The sequence below is a fragment of the Hypomesus nipponensis genome, chromosome 25, assembly GCF_054491055.1.
Source record: "Hypomesus nipponensis isolate SF chromosome 25, ASM5449105v1, whole genome shotgun sequence".
Lineage (NCBI taxonomy): Eukaryota > Metazoa > Chordata > Actinopteri > Osmeriformes > Osmeridae > Hypomesus > Hypomesus nipponensis.
In genome coordinates, this window is record NC_140385.1 from 7,022,197 (window position 1) to 7,034,806 (window position 12,610).

The following is a 12,610-nucleotide window of genomic DNA, read 5'->3' on the forward strand; positions in this document are numbered from 1 at the left end:
GACAAACTGCACACACACACACACACAGACACATACAAATGTTCACATACAGAGTGACCTATTTAATCAGAAGCACTGCTTCCAGCCAAGTGGATTGCCTATGGTGGGAAACAGGAGCAAGTCTGAAGATGCCTGAGTGTGTACCATCATGTTAATATCTTCATCATTCTACCAGCCTTTAAAAGCCTTTTGTAGGGCAAGCCATCTATTTCTGTTGACCTCACGATGAATGGAGGTAACCATGTCAACACTGTTGGATGGACGGATGGATAGATGAAAAAAACTGATAACGTCACACAAGAAGACCCGATAAATATCCAGCCGCTCCTCCACAGGCTCCGCCCAAACACTAACACCATTGGGTATCACAAAGGTCACAAGTTCGAAAAACAGCTCAGCCAATCGGTTGGAGCGTTTCAGACCTGTTTCAATACTGACACCGTAACGATGACAGCTATGTAAGAGGCATGTTCAGATACCTCGCATTTGGCTTGGATGAAATGGCAAACATCATTGAATCTGTTGGCTCAATGCGTATATCATCGTCTCTATACACTGTTATTCATTGCAGTTACAGTAACAGGGCTCAATTCAGTCAAGCTTAAGTGGGAAAGAATCAGGGCAAGAACAAATTCCATTGAAGATGAAGACACAAACACAAACGCAGACTAACATTCCTCAAATAAACGAGTCAGTATCAAACAATTGCTACTTGAAATTGTGCAGGTGTTGCCTTGGGATGTGCCATAAGTGTCGTTTGCCCTTATACTCTGTAGGAGTGGTAGAGATATGCACAATTGGTTTGGAGGAGTGTGAGTATAACATCCTGAAGAGCCCTCGTGAAAGAATAACAGGATGATGAGACGCGAGCAAAAGCTCAAGGAGACAAGACGTAAGGAGTATCATTGACCAGATGTGCGATCAGAGAAATACAATAAATAAATAAAAGAGCATGCATTGGTATATTCAACCCACACATCACGTTTGAATCAAGGGACCAGCTTGAAGCATGTCTAGCCAATGATGAAAAGATTAAGACAAATAGAAAAACACAACGATATCAACTGGTTTACCTTAAGGACGGGGAGAGGGACTGTCATTCACAAAAGCTCACATGCACACACATTCTCACATAAACACACGTGGTCACACACACACGCTCGTTTTTCACCCAGTCTCACACACAGACAAACACACGCCCGTGCCGTCCGAGCTTCACCCTCACAGCGTGCGCGTGGGATGAACCCAAAACATTTGCCCTTGACTCCTCCTGAACTTTCCATCTCCAACACAAAGGCAATTATCACACCGTCTCTCCTCGGACATGAGTCTAATCGGTCACCGCAGGTCCGACCTGTTCAATTAACGCAGATTAATCTCTGGGACGATGGCTACCGCTACCGGGGGTCCACCTCCTGCCAGACCCGAGGAAGGAAGTGACCTTACGGCAAGTTATTCATGTGGACACGGAAGGGAGCGAGAAGAGGCGGGCTACAGGAGACATCTGAAGCCGCGTTCGACCTGCCAGATGGGCTGGAGTGGGGATGAGAGGGGTCCAGGGCGTTCTTCGCTCCCAGCGAATTGATGTTGAATAACAGCATTTTGGCTCCAACGTTTTCATTTTCCTGTCTTTGTCTAAAATGGTGGTGGACGCCAGCAAAGAGACCGTGCGGGGGAAGCCCACACGCACACGTGTCGTGGTTTGGAATGGTGGTGGGGGTGGACGACAATGCAGTGTTTCGGCAAAGTGTAAAGCTGGATGGTAAAAAGGGCCCACGTGTGCCCACTGCCCAGACACCCACGCACAGATACACACACGCAAACACACCTGGAGGGAGCCACAACTGTCAATATAGCTGGATAGCACCTTCCAGAAAAAATGGAGCCCAGGCAAAATCACAAACACACAGCACACAAACGCACCTGTGTATACACAAAAAACACACACACACACAGCCAGCAACTATGTTGCTGCAGGGAAAAACCCCAGAATGAAAGGAAGAGGCAGAGAACGCCAAAGACACACAGAACACCTGTATTCTCCACATTAAAAGTTGTGAGTCAATACCCTTCCTGTAAAAACACCTGTGACTCGTGATGAACTATGACAATGTAAATACAACAATAGAAAATGTTAGAATGAAATGTTTGGTTTTGCTTAACATTTTTGTATGGCTTCTATTTCTGTGTAAAAGGTCTGAAAGCCAACTAAAGCCCCAACTACCAGAATAATTGGATTTCAGAGCCACAATAGGACCGAAAGGCTGCCATTGAGTTTGACACCTCCAGGGGAGGGGCTGGAATCTCTCTGCCTCTTCTGCTTCCATTTGACAGGATGGGAACCAACCAACCAAAAGGTGCCAAATGGGCGTCCCGCAACCAGTCAGGAACTCTCCAACAACGTTGGCATGTCTCTGTTGTGACCATTGCTCAAAGGGATTGGAAGAGAGGCAGGAACATGGGATGGGGTAGCTGTAGGGATGCATTCGCACAGAGCCATGCAATTACAAACACGGTGGGAAAATATGCAGATGATTGAGCCTCGTGGTGACCCGCTACCATGTTGCACCCATGCTAACCTGGCCGCATAGGGATAGAGAAGAGGATGGAGATTTGCCTGCATTTTGAAAAAGTTACAGTAGATTGCATGTAATGTTTGTCCTTCTGCGTCTAACGACGGATATTACTGTTAACAACTCGTGTTCTCTGCTGTCTGTGCCATAAAGACAGACTTGTGTCTATCAAGGGGCTTCTCTACGTTAGCTAAGCTGCGTGCCACCTCCTGTGATAAACACACTTTGGGTTGCTTACATTGATTAGCCTGGGCTCCACGACACCATGGACGCACACACAGTTGACATATTAGCACCTGCTCATGGTGGAGCTACCTGGTCTGACCTGTCGAGCAGAATCTCACAGCCAATCAGAGTGCCCTGAGAAATGCAGTGGGGGGGGGGGGGGGCGGTTCTCATGCCACCACCACACAGCAAGAGAGGAGGATGTTCTAAGCCTGAGCCTTCAGTGCTTTGAGTACATGGTAAAGGCTCAAACATGCCATTTCATCTCTAGCACACACTTAATGGCAAAGCTCGACACTGAGAGGGAGAGGCTGCAGCAGGGGGTCCGTTCAGGGAAGCCATGTTCTATGTTTCAGCCCTGACAAATTAACTGGGAAAACACTGTACACAGCACTGGTCACACTTACTCCGGCTTTGACTCAATAAACGGAATGTGGTCGACAAGAATGCCAAACGGATAAAGATTCTGCATTGACCTGATGCTTTGAGTTTTGAATTGATTTGGGGCGACACAGACATACAGTGCTGTTCATATTGACAGGCCCAGTGATGGACAGTGTGCATCTTTAAAGCCTACCACTGCATAATCCCAAATATGACACTATGATAAATATAGCTCCCCTTAGCTCCAGAGAGTGATGTCCCCCTCCTCTCTCTGTAACAGTGCAGCTTAAATCCTCCAAGCTTTCTCCTTCTTATCCCCTGGGCCAAATTTGCAAAAATCGGGTCACCCCCCCCGGCCCCCTCCCTCACAGCCCCCTCCACCACCACTCCCCCCCCCCTCCCCTTGCGTACCGTTGCTTTATTCATCTATCATAAAGCATCCCAGAGGATTTCCTCCCAATGTAAATTGGGGCTCTCACCCAAAAAAACACGTTTAGGAAATACATTACATGCTACTCCACGTCCCCTCCCCACCCCACCCCACCCCACCCCCCATTCCACTTGCCTCCCTGCCACCCTCCTTCTCCTGCTCCCCTCTTTCTTATCTGTCTGCTGCCTTTATCTGTTAGCCAAGGTCAGACAGGCGAGTGGCGATTGCACCTGATAAAGGGGTTTGTGGGGGGGGGGGTTGCTATGGGTCAAGGTCAATCGAGTGACGTTTGGGTTGCCTCACCGTCTCCTGTAAACGGTATAGGAGCGCTCAACTTCCCTCACGCAATGAGGTGCACACAGCACAAGGTTGGAGCCGTGTTTCATATCTGTGCGCTTTATTACTGGTCATGTCTCACAACTCTTTTTTCTTTGATTGATTTATTTATTTTTTGGGGGGGGAATATATTCCTAAATGGGGGAAAGGGGTGTGCACACCTCTGGATCCCATCTTGTGCTCTGGGGATGGATCGCTCACCACAGAGACTCGTGTTCCAGACAGGATATGGATCTCGTTTATGAAAGTTCCTGAGGCCAAGTGCTCTCTATTTTCCTCCCTACGGTCTAAGCTGTCATGGTTCGAGTGACTCACTCACTCAAGCTCTGTAAATGCACGGAGAGGAAGGTTGAGATGCATTAGGTAGTGGTTGTTAATGTTACTTATCCCCATTATAAGCAGTAGAATGGGTGAATCATTTTCTTTTTCCACATTAAAGACACTATTTTGACTAACTATGCGACTACTTGGACCTTTTCATCTTGTTTGAAGTTTTTTACCGAACAAAGACAAGTGACATTAGGTTTGTTTGCCAAATGAAAGGTCCTTTTGACTCAGCTAGCTCAAACCAGCTCCCACAAACAAACAAGCAAAGAGAGAGGGAGGCCGTTAAATAATTCAAATGGCTGTCCTAAGATGCCAATCAGAAATACTATAGCCATAAAAGCTGTGTCTAGCGTTCGAGGTTCCCGAAGCAAATGAAGGCATTATTCTTGTTATCCTCAAGAGAGACACGGCAGCCATGGTATTTCTTCTTCATTGTATTCTTTATTTTCTCCTTGTGTGGAGAGAGTGTGGGAGTTCGTTTGGAGCAGAGAGGAGAAGCTGTGAGAGGAAGAATCCACATCTACATCATAACTCATCATACATACATAACATAAAATAATTTTCCACAACTACATCATAACATAATTTTTAAATACTACCTCTTGTCTCTTTGCCCCAAAGTTCACTTTCAAATGAAACACTGTCTTAGCTTAAGACAACATACTAAAAACGACAGATAATTGTAATGAGCCGTATTTTAGCTTGAGCCTGTTTAGAGTCACTTGTTAGTCATATTACATCTAGTCATTTAGCAGAGACTCTTATCCAAAGCGACTTACAGTAAGTACAGGGATATTCACCCGAGGCAAGTAGGGTGAAGTGCCTTGCCCAAGAACACAACGTCATTTGACAAGGTCTGAATCAAACTGGCAATCTTCTGATTAATAGCCCGATTCCCTAACCGCTCAGCCATCTGACCCCCTATTATGGGTTTCCAGTTTTTTGGGACCAATTAGGAATGTTGCAGAACAGAACGCATGGTGTTTACAATGGTTATGAAATCTGATGAGCGTTACTCAAACTATATAGAGTAATCACAGATAACAGGTGAGTTCATGCTACAGTATGATATTCCTGAGGAAACCGTATTGGCTACTCATTTTTGGTGGGACTGACCATCATCATGTCAACACCCATCGTCACTATTGATTTTCAGCATTAATAGAAACCTTATCATAATGATATCATAACTATATATTGGGTTCATTCCACGGCCAACTCTGGATTACATTTAGATCAATCAAAATAACCATGACTGAATATTCAATTGACAGACATACAGTAGACCTGCCATTTCACAGTGATGACAGATTTGCTAGTGTATCAACGGATGCTTTTTCCTCCAAACCATTTATTTTCCATCTTTTCCTATTTACCTCCACTGAACAAATGCTCTGATGCAAATCCATATAAAACGTCTAGATTTAGTCACGCGTGCTGGGGGGGAGATGAAGATGGGGAGGAAGACAAGGATGATGACGGTAGCTGGCCTGTCAGATAATCGTCTCCTGGAACAGTTCTTTTTAGGCGCTTGGCAACGACCTGCACAGTGAAGACATCAACGAAAGATAGGTGACAATGCGAAGGCGACTGTGAGAGCCTGATGCGAAGTTAATAATAACCTGTGTAATGACAGATTTCAGATGGAAGACATTATAGACAGTACCTGTTCAAGCGTGGTTTCCTCCTCGGTCCTTGGCTCTGCAGTGCCCTAAATAGCGACTCTAACAGCTCTTACAGAAGGACAACCAACCGGGATTATAAAGATTGTCTCTTAAAGACATCGTCTGTTGAGGTGTTTAAGGATGAAAGAGGGTGGTTATGAGAAGAGAATTATTTCTTGATTGTAAAGGACTCGAGGAGACAGTCGTGGGATTTAATGGATCGGGCTTTGGCGACATGGCTCATCCTTTTTTTGCATGTGCCATTTTGTATAACATTGGACAAACAGTCAATTTAATCAAATCTGAATGATGAGAGGAATCGCAGCAAGCCTCTTCTCAAAGAGGAAAAAATGACAAAATATCAAATGCAAGAGAAGGTGCCACAACATCCCATGTTCCTTTCCCTTCTTCCAAGAATCAGCAGTCTCTTTGGGTGGATGCCAAAGTCCCACTGACTCCCAAAACCCATGAGGCGACCTTTCGTATTCACGCAAATGGAGCTTCTAAGTGCCCTCTACCCTTTGCCTCCCCTCAGTAACATCAGTACCACTCTAAGCACACGCTTATCCACTTGGTTACCTTGGCGAAGATAATGTCACTCTTCATCGTGGGAGTCTCGTGTCAAGTCAGGCCAAGGTCATTACTCATAGATAAGGCCCCCATGGTGCTCTCACGTTATCTCCCAGCACCCGGGGACTCCCCAGAGCAACCTCCGCAATTAGCCAACTTCCCCTTGCCATTCATCTGAGTGACATCCCCCCCACACACACACCAAACCCCAGACCCAACAAGCTCCAGGCGGGCTAGGGACTGCCAGTCACCATCCATGTGCCAGGCTGTCAAGAAATTCTCCACGTCGACCCCGTCTATGTTATCATTCCTTTTCAAATAGTAGCATGTCCTGTGTTGTACTGTGCATCTGTTGCCTTGTTTGCTGGGAGAGCAAATCTATCCACTGAGATCAGTCCCACTTGTTGTATGAGGAACTATGGTGATGAATAATACTAAGAATTTAGTGAATCAATGTTTTCATAGCACTTCATAAGTTCAGCAAACCTGCTAATTTGTGAACAATATAACTGACAGAATTTGAATTTGATTATCGTAAACACCTATGAATGTCAATAACATATTTTTCTCTCTTGCCACTAAACGTCTTGAAGTCTGTGTGTGCGATGGAGATGCCAGAGGCATCATCCAAGGGGAGATATTTTTACCAGTCTGATAAGTATGTCATTGGCTCCATGATCTCTAGACTTCCATGCCCTAAGCCGTCTCACAGTGCAACACACTCATTCACACAACACATGAAACCAGAGCTATGCTTAAACTGATCTGCAAATCACAGGTTGTCGGTTGCTTCGAGCCCTCATTTACAGCATAATCATCATCTTTGGAGCCAAACACGCCAAGTACAATTGACTCCAAGTCACAGAAATATGTCATCTGACACAATACTTACACATTTTACCGACCATAGGTCTATGTGGCATTCTCAATTTGTATATCCCAAAAAATACAGGTGATGAATTTAAAGATATAGTGCTGCATGCTGCATGTATTGTGACATTGAACCTTTGAAGGTATTTGCCCTCATTCCAGCGATACAGAGCACAGGCCACTACGGCCTTGGTTGTCTGTAGCTTTCATAATCAAAGCAAAGTGTCTCTTTTCTTTATTATTCCAGGACACGCGCTGAGCCAATTAGTTAATCATTATGGCGAGGCAGGTGGTGCACTAATACAAGATAATAACACACCTTGGGCATTTCGTGGCACTGTGGCGCTCGGGGCCTTTCAGCAACATTGCACAGCACACACGTCTAATTGGGTTGTGGAGCAGGGGGCAAATGGAGGAGGAGAGGCAGAGGTATAGAAGGGGACAGATGTGGCGTGGTTGCTCCACTTGTATATCGCGAGTTCATTCGAGGAGCCGTACTTGTGGATTTGACGTTGTTTGATTCTAAACCACCGACGTCTTACGTGAGACACAAAAAGACAAAGGCCTTTCGGTGTTCATTGGAGATTTTAAGCCCCAGAAAGAAGAGCTTGTTGAGCAGGAAGAAAGGGTGAGCATGAGATAGAAACCCTCCCCAAAAAGCCAAAGGTCACAATCTTCTTTTGTCATTCCTGATGAAAAACAAACAAACGAAGGAACAGAGAACAGATTGTGCTGAAGTTTGACAAGACAGCTGCCTTCATATCTTTTATGTGATATCAAGCGTACGTGACGAAAAGAAAAAGGCTCTGGCAAACTTGTTTGCTTTTGATGTGAAACCTACTGCTGTGTGAGCTTAGATTATAACACAGTTTTTTTTTTCGGTCATGGATTTTTTTTACCAACGTCAATCGTCAATGCATAGTTACATTTTCAGGTATGAAATGAAACACCCTCGTCCAAACATACCTATGCAATAAAGTATTCTGGAAGAGATTAAATGGCAAGTTTAGGTGATTTACATGTGTATAAAGTAGTTCCCATATTCAGAGACAGGTGGCACAAGACCCGCCTTCTCTCACATTTCCTCTATCAATGGTGACATGGCATATTTGGGTGCTTTGATTGATTGGGAGAAATGGGAGAAAGTGACCCCAAGTGTGTTTATCACTGGAGATGGCACACTGCTTAGCCGGGACAAGGGAGCATGTTGATAGACACAATTCTTTCTCCATGAGAGATAGAAAGAGAGAGAGAGAGAGAGAGAGAGAGAGAGAGAGAGAGAGAGAGAGAGAGAGAGAGAGAGAGAGAGAGAGAGAGAGAGAGAGAGAGAGAGAGAGAGAGAGAGAGAGAGAGAGAGAGAGAGAGAGACTTGGACAGAGTTTAGGTGCTCAGAGATTTTCAAAAAATTACCTAGACTCTTACAAATGTTTTATGCAAAGATCTTGTGAGTGGAAAACAGCTTGTAGGTAGGCCTACAGTGTTGTGATCATTTTTGTCAAATTTCCGGTAGTCCTTGTGCATGCAGAGCGGGTAGCAAAACCAGAATACTTCGAATCTGTTGGACCTGAAATTGGCTCTGTTTAAAATGGACGACGCAAGAAGGCGGCAACCTGTTGCTGTTAGCATAGAAACCAGAGTGAAGTGCGTCAGCGTCCTTGCTGTTTCAAACCAAGTGACGAGAACGCCCAAAGTAGTTTGATGCTATAACAAGCTCATCCCGGCCGAGTCACACATCTGCTATTCATTTAAACGGCGTTTGAGCGGGCCTCATCCTCACGCCTTTTTTGGCATTTTAATCCGTTAGCGCCTCCGAAGGGCAAGACGCCGCCACGTCTCTGCCCCTCGCTTGACTGACACGTTGGTTATGAACGATGATGGCTGTCGAGGCTCGGAGGGTACGATCTAAATGAACTGACACAGGCAGTGTGAAGACACCTCATACTGGATCCACTGACAACCTTATTATGCCAGGAACTCTAAATAGAAGGATGAAGCTACTAGAATTCATATGTGTCTGGGCATTGGGAACAGGGCTTGATTACATATTTAATTCATAAACAATGTTCAGCAGATTGATGTCTTCTTTGGATGTAAGAGCTGCTGAACATGATTCCTACCCTGTGTTTCTTCATTATGTTCAGAAACAGCCTTTGAGACCGTTTGTCAGTTTTAGATGGAACTGTTATTATTGTGTTCTAATGAAGGTCTTTTGAGGATTCAAACCATGTCAAATGTTAGGGAAATAGATACTGGCGATAATACTGGCGTTTTAAAATTATTGTTGCATCTCGACTGTCTGTCTAAACCTGGGTTTAAGTTTTGCATGGCACTGGTGTTTTGGCGATTTCTCAGACTTTCCTACCGTAGCTCAAAACAATAGGGGCTAGTCCAACCTTCAGTTTGGTGTCCTGCATGAGCGGAAATCCCTGGTAGGACAATAATGACGGATAGGATACAATGTTAGGACACCAAAATGAGTAGAGGCTAAGTCTTGGCATGGCGATATAAACATTGGAGGTCATCATTCCAGGAGAGCAGAGACAGAATAGCTAACACAGTCCAACATTCTGTCAGACACAATTTTGTAAATCTTCACTGGGGATGTCAGTTACTCAGAACTTCAGCCAGGTAAACAGGCTGCTGGCAATGAAACCGGTGGACCATGGTAGGTTGTTGTATGGGGCTTTTATTCAAGCTGATCTTGGGCCAAGTCAATGAGGAGTTGCCAGTGTCCGAACATTTTATCCCACTCGTCAGGTTGTCTATGTAGGGCTTACTGCGCATGAGCTCACCAAGGTAAGGGTTAGCCCTTTCGTTTTGTGCAACGGTAGGAGAAATCTGACAAGGTAGTAAAAAATGCCAGAACACTATGAGCACATATTGGCACACCCTCCGAAAGGTTTATAGCACAGGTGTATAGTGATGTTTATAAAAAATTCAACAGAACTTTAGGCTTTGGCATGTGAGTCCCCTGTATTGATGGTCCTTGTCAGAGTTTAGACAATTTACAGTGAACAGAGAGGATAAAGCTGTGTTCAAAATGTAGGAAGCCCTGAAGGTGGGCCAAAGCTATGTTGCCACCGTAAACCTTGAGCAGAAACCACATTGAACACCAGTCCTAATAACATAACCAAACAAATGTCTTGTTTACATTGGTCTGTCTCAAATCTATGATGAAGCATCTGTCCATGAATCAACGATGACACACAACTTCACCCACATTTTCCGATACATTTCGCCTCCCATATGTCCATAACAACTGTTACTCTGCTCACACATACTCACAGGGGAAATGTACTGTTTGCTTCCTGTCGAAAAACACTCCAATAAGATTTACATAACCTTAGTAATCGCCATGTTGCAAACAAGATCAAATGTGCACATTATTCGAATTCATGTCTTCAATATTGTTGACCATAAACCTAGAATGGCAAAATAAGACATTTTTCTTTGCGTTGCATAGGCAATAATGGAAAAGCGAGTCCAGAGGGCTGGGATGGGGGATGGAGAGGAAGGAAGGGAGGTGTATATAGTAAGGGTTATTAAGCTTGCGTGTTTTAGCACTCTGCTGGCTAAGGGAAATAGGTGCCCTCAGGCAGTATCCCACCCTCATGACTGCTCACTGAAAAGTAGGGGGAAAGCAGGGAGAGTTGTGCGGCTGGAAGGGGAGGGAGAAAAGGGCGCCGTGGGTTAGTGAGAGCGAGAGGAAGGGGGGAGAGAGAGGGATATGCGTGTGTGTGAGGAAAGGAGAGAGAGAGGGGAATTAGGACAAGTTGAAGGCAATGTATGGGAGCAGATTCTGTAGGTAACCGTTTTTGGGGGGTTGGAGTTTACTTAACCAATCATGATTTTAACAACTTTACGGTTTTTATTGAACAGGTTCCCAACTCAATTTGATACTGAGGAACAACAAGCATCCGCCCTCTTACTAAACAGAAAATTAACAAAAGCCTCAGGTCCTATAAACCGAACAATTACAATAAAAATTGTTTTCATGCTTAGACTCCAAACATAATATTTTATCACATCTAGTACACATCAAATTCCTGATAGATCAATCCAGTACCATCCTACAGAAAGATCTTGAGTCTCTCAAGTCTGTCTGTTTAGCCAGAGCGGCAGTTACATTTACATTTAGTCATTTAGCAGACGCTCTTACCCAGAGCGACTTACAGTAAGTACAAGGACTTACCCTCGAGGCAAGTAGGGTGAAGTGCCTTGCCCAAGGACACAACGTCATTTAGCACGGCCAGGAATCGAACTGGCAACCTTCAGATTACTAGCCCGATTCCCTAACCGCTCAGCCACCTGACTCCCTCAATTGGCAGTTGGACGTACACAGGCGAGGTGTAGGTGCGTTTGGCAGAGGGACTTGGGAATTTCCTCTTCAGCCTCCAGGGAGAGACACCTCACTGACCACCTGCTCCTTGAAATCTGTCTCAATTTACTACTCCATATGCTACAGATGCAGTCATTGGAGACATACAAGAAGGCGCTCATGAATAATCCAGTGGGTTGATTCTGTTTTTCAGTACCTTTTTTTATTTATTTATTTGTTTGCCTGTGTGCACGGATGGTTAATGTGAGGCATCAATCATGGAATAAAACAAGAGCGGGAAAACAAATGCGTCGTCCTTCCACGACGATATTCCCTCGTCGTTCCCAAACAGATGCTTCCACACACTCGGAATGGGTTTATTGTTTGTAGGTGCTTCAGACAAAAATAATTAAAAGAGATAAACATGTCAAATTAATTGTTTTCCACGTGTTGAGATGTGACCGTTTAAATTGTATTCAGGCCTAATAAAGTGGCAATGTTCCTGTTACATATTCACATTTCAACAAAACACTTAACACATATTGTAATATTATATCTATATGGAATGTTTTTGTTTCATAGCATGTCTTTCATTTATTGCAGACACAGGGTGTGGAATCCAGATTTAGATACAGATGTTTTTCTCCCTACTCCAGGTGTTTATCCAGCTGATGAATGGAGGGCACAATGGGCTAGAACAGCAGCATTTCAACCACAGTTCAGCATACATACCGTGTTCAGTCAACGGCATACGTCTCTTTTCCATTTAAAACACAGCAACTACTCCAACCTTTGACTCCTCGTTTCTATCACAGTATCTGTGGTTGTCATCTCCAAATAAGCTATCCACAGGTTTCCGCTGAGAATCAGCAGTGTGTGTCACCACTGCAGTAGCTACACCCAAAAGTACACT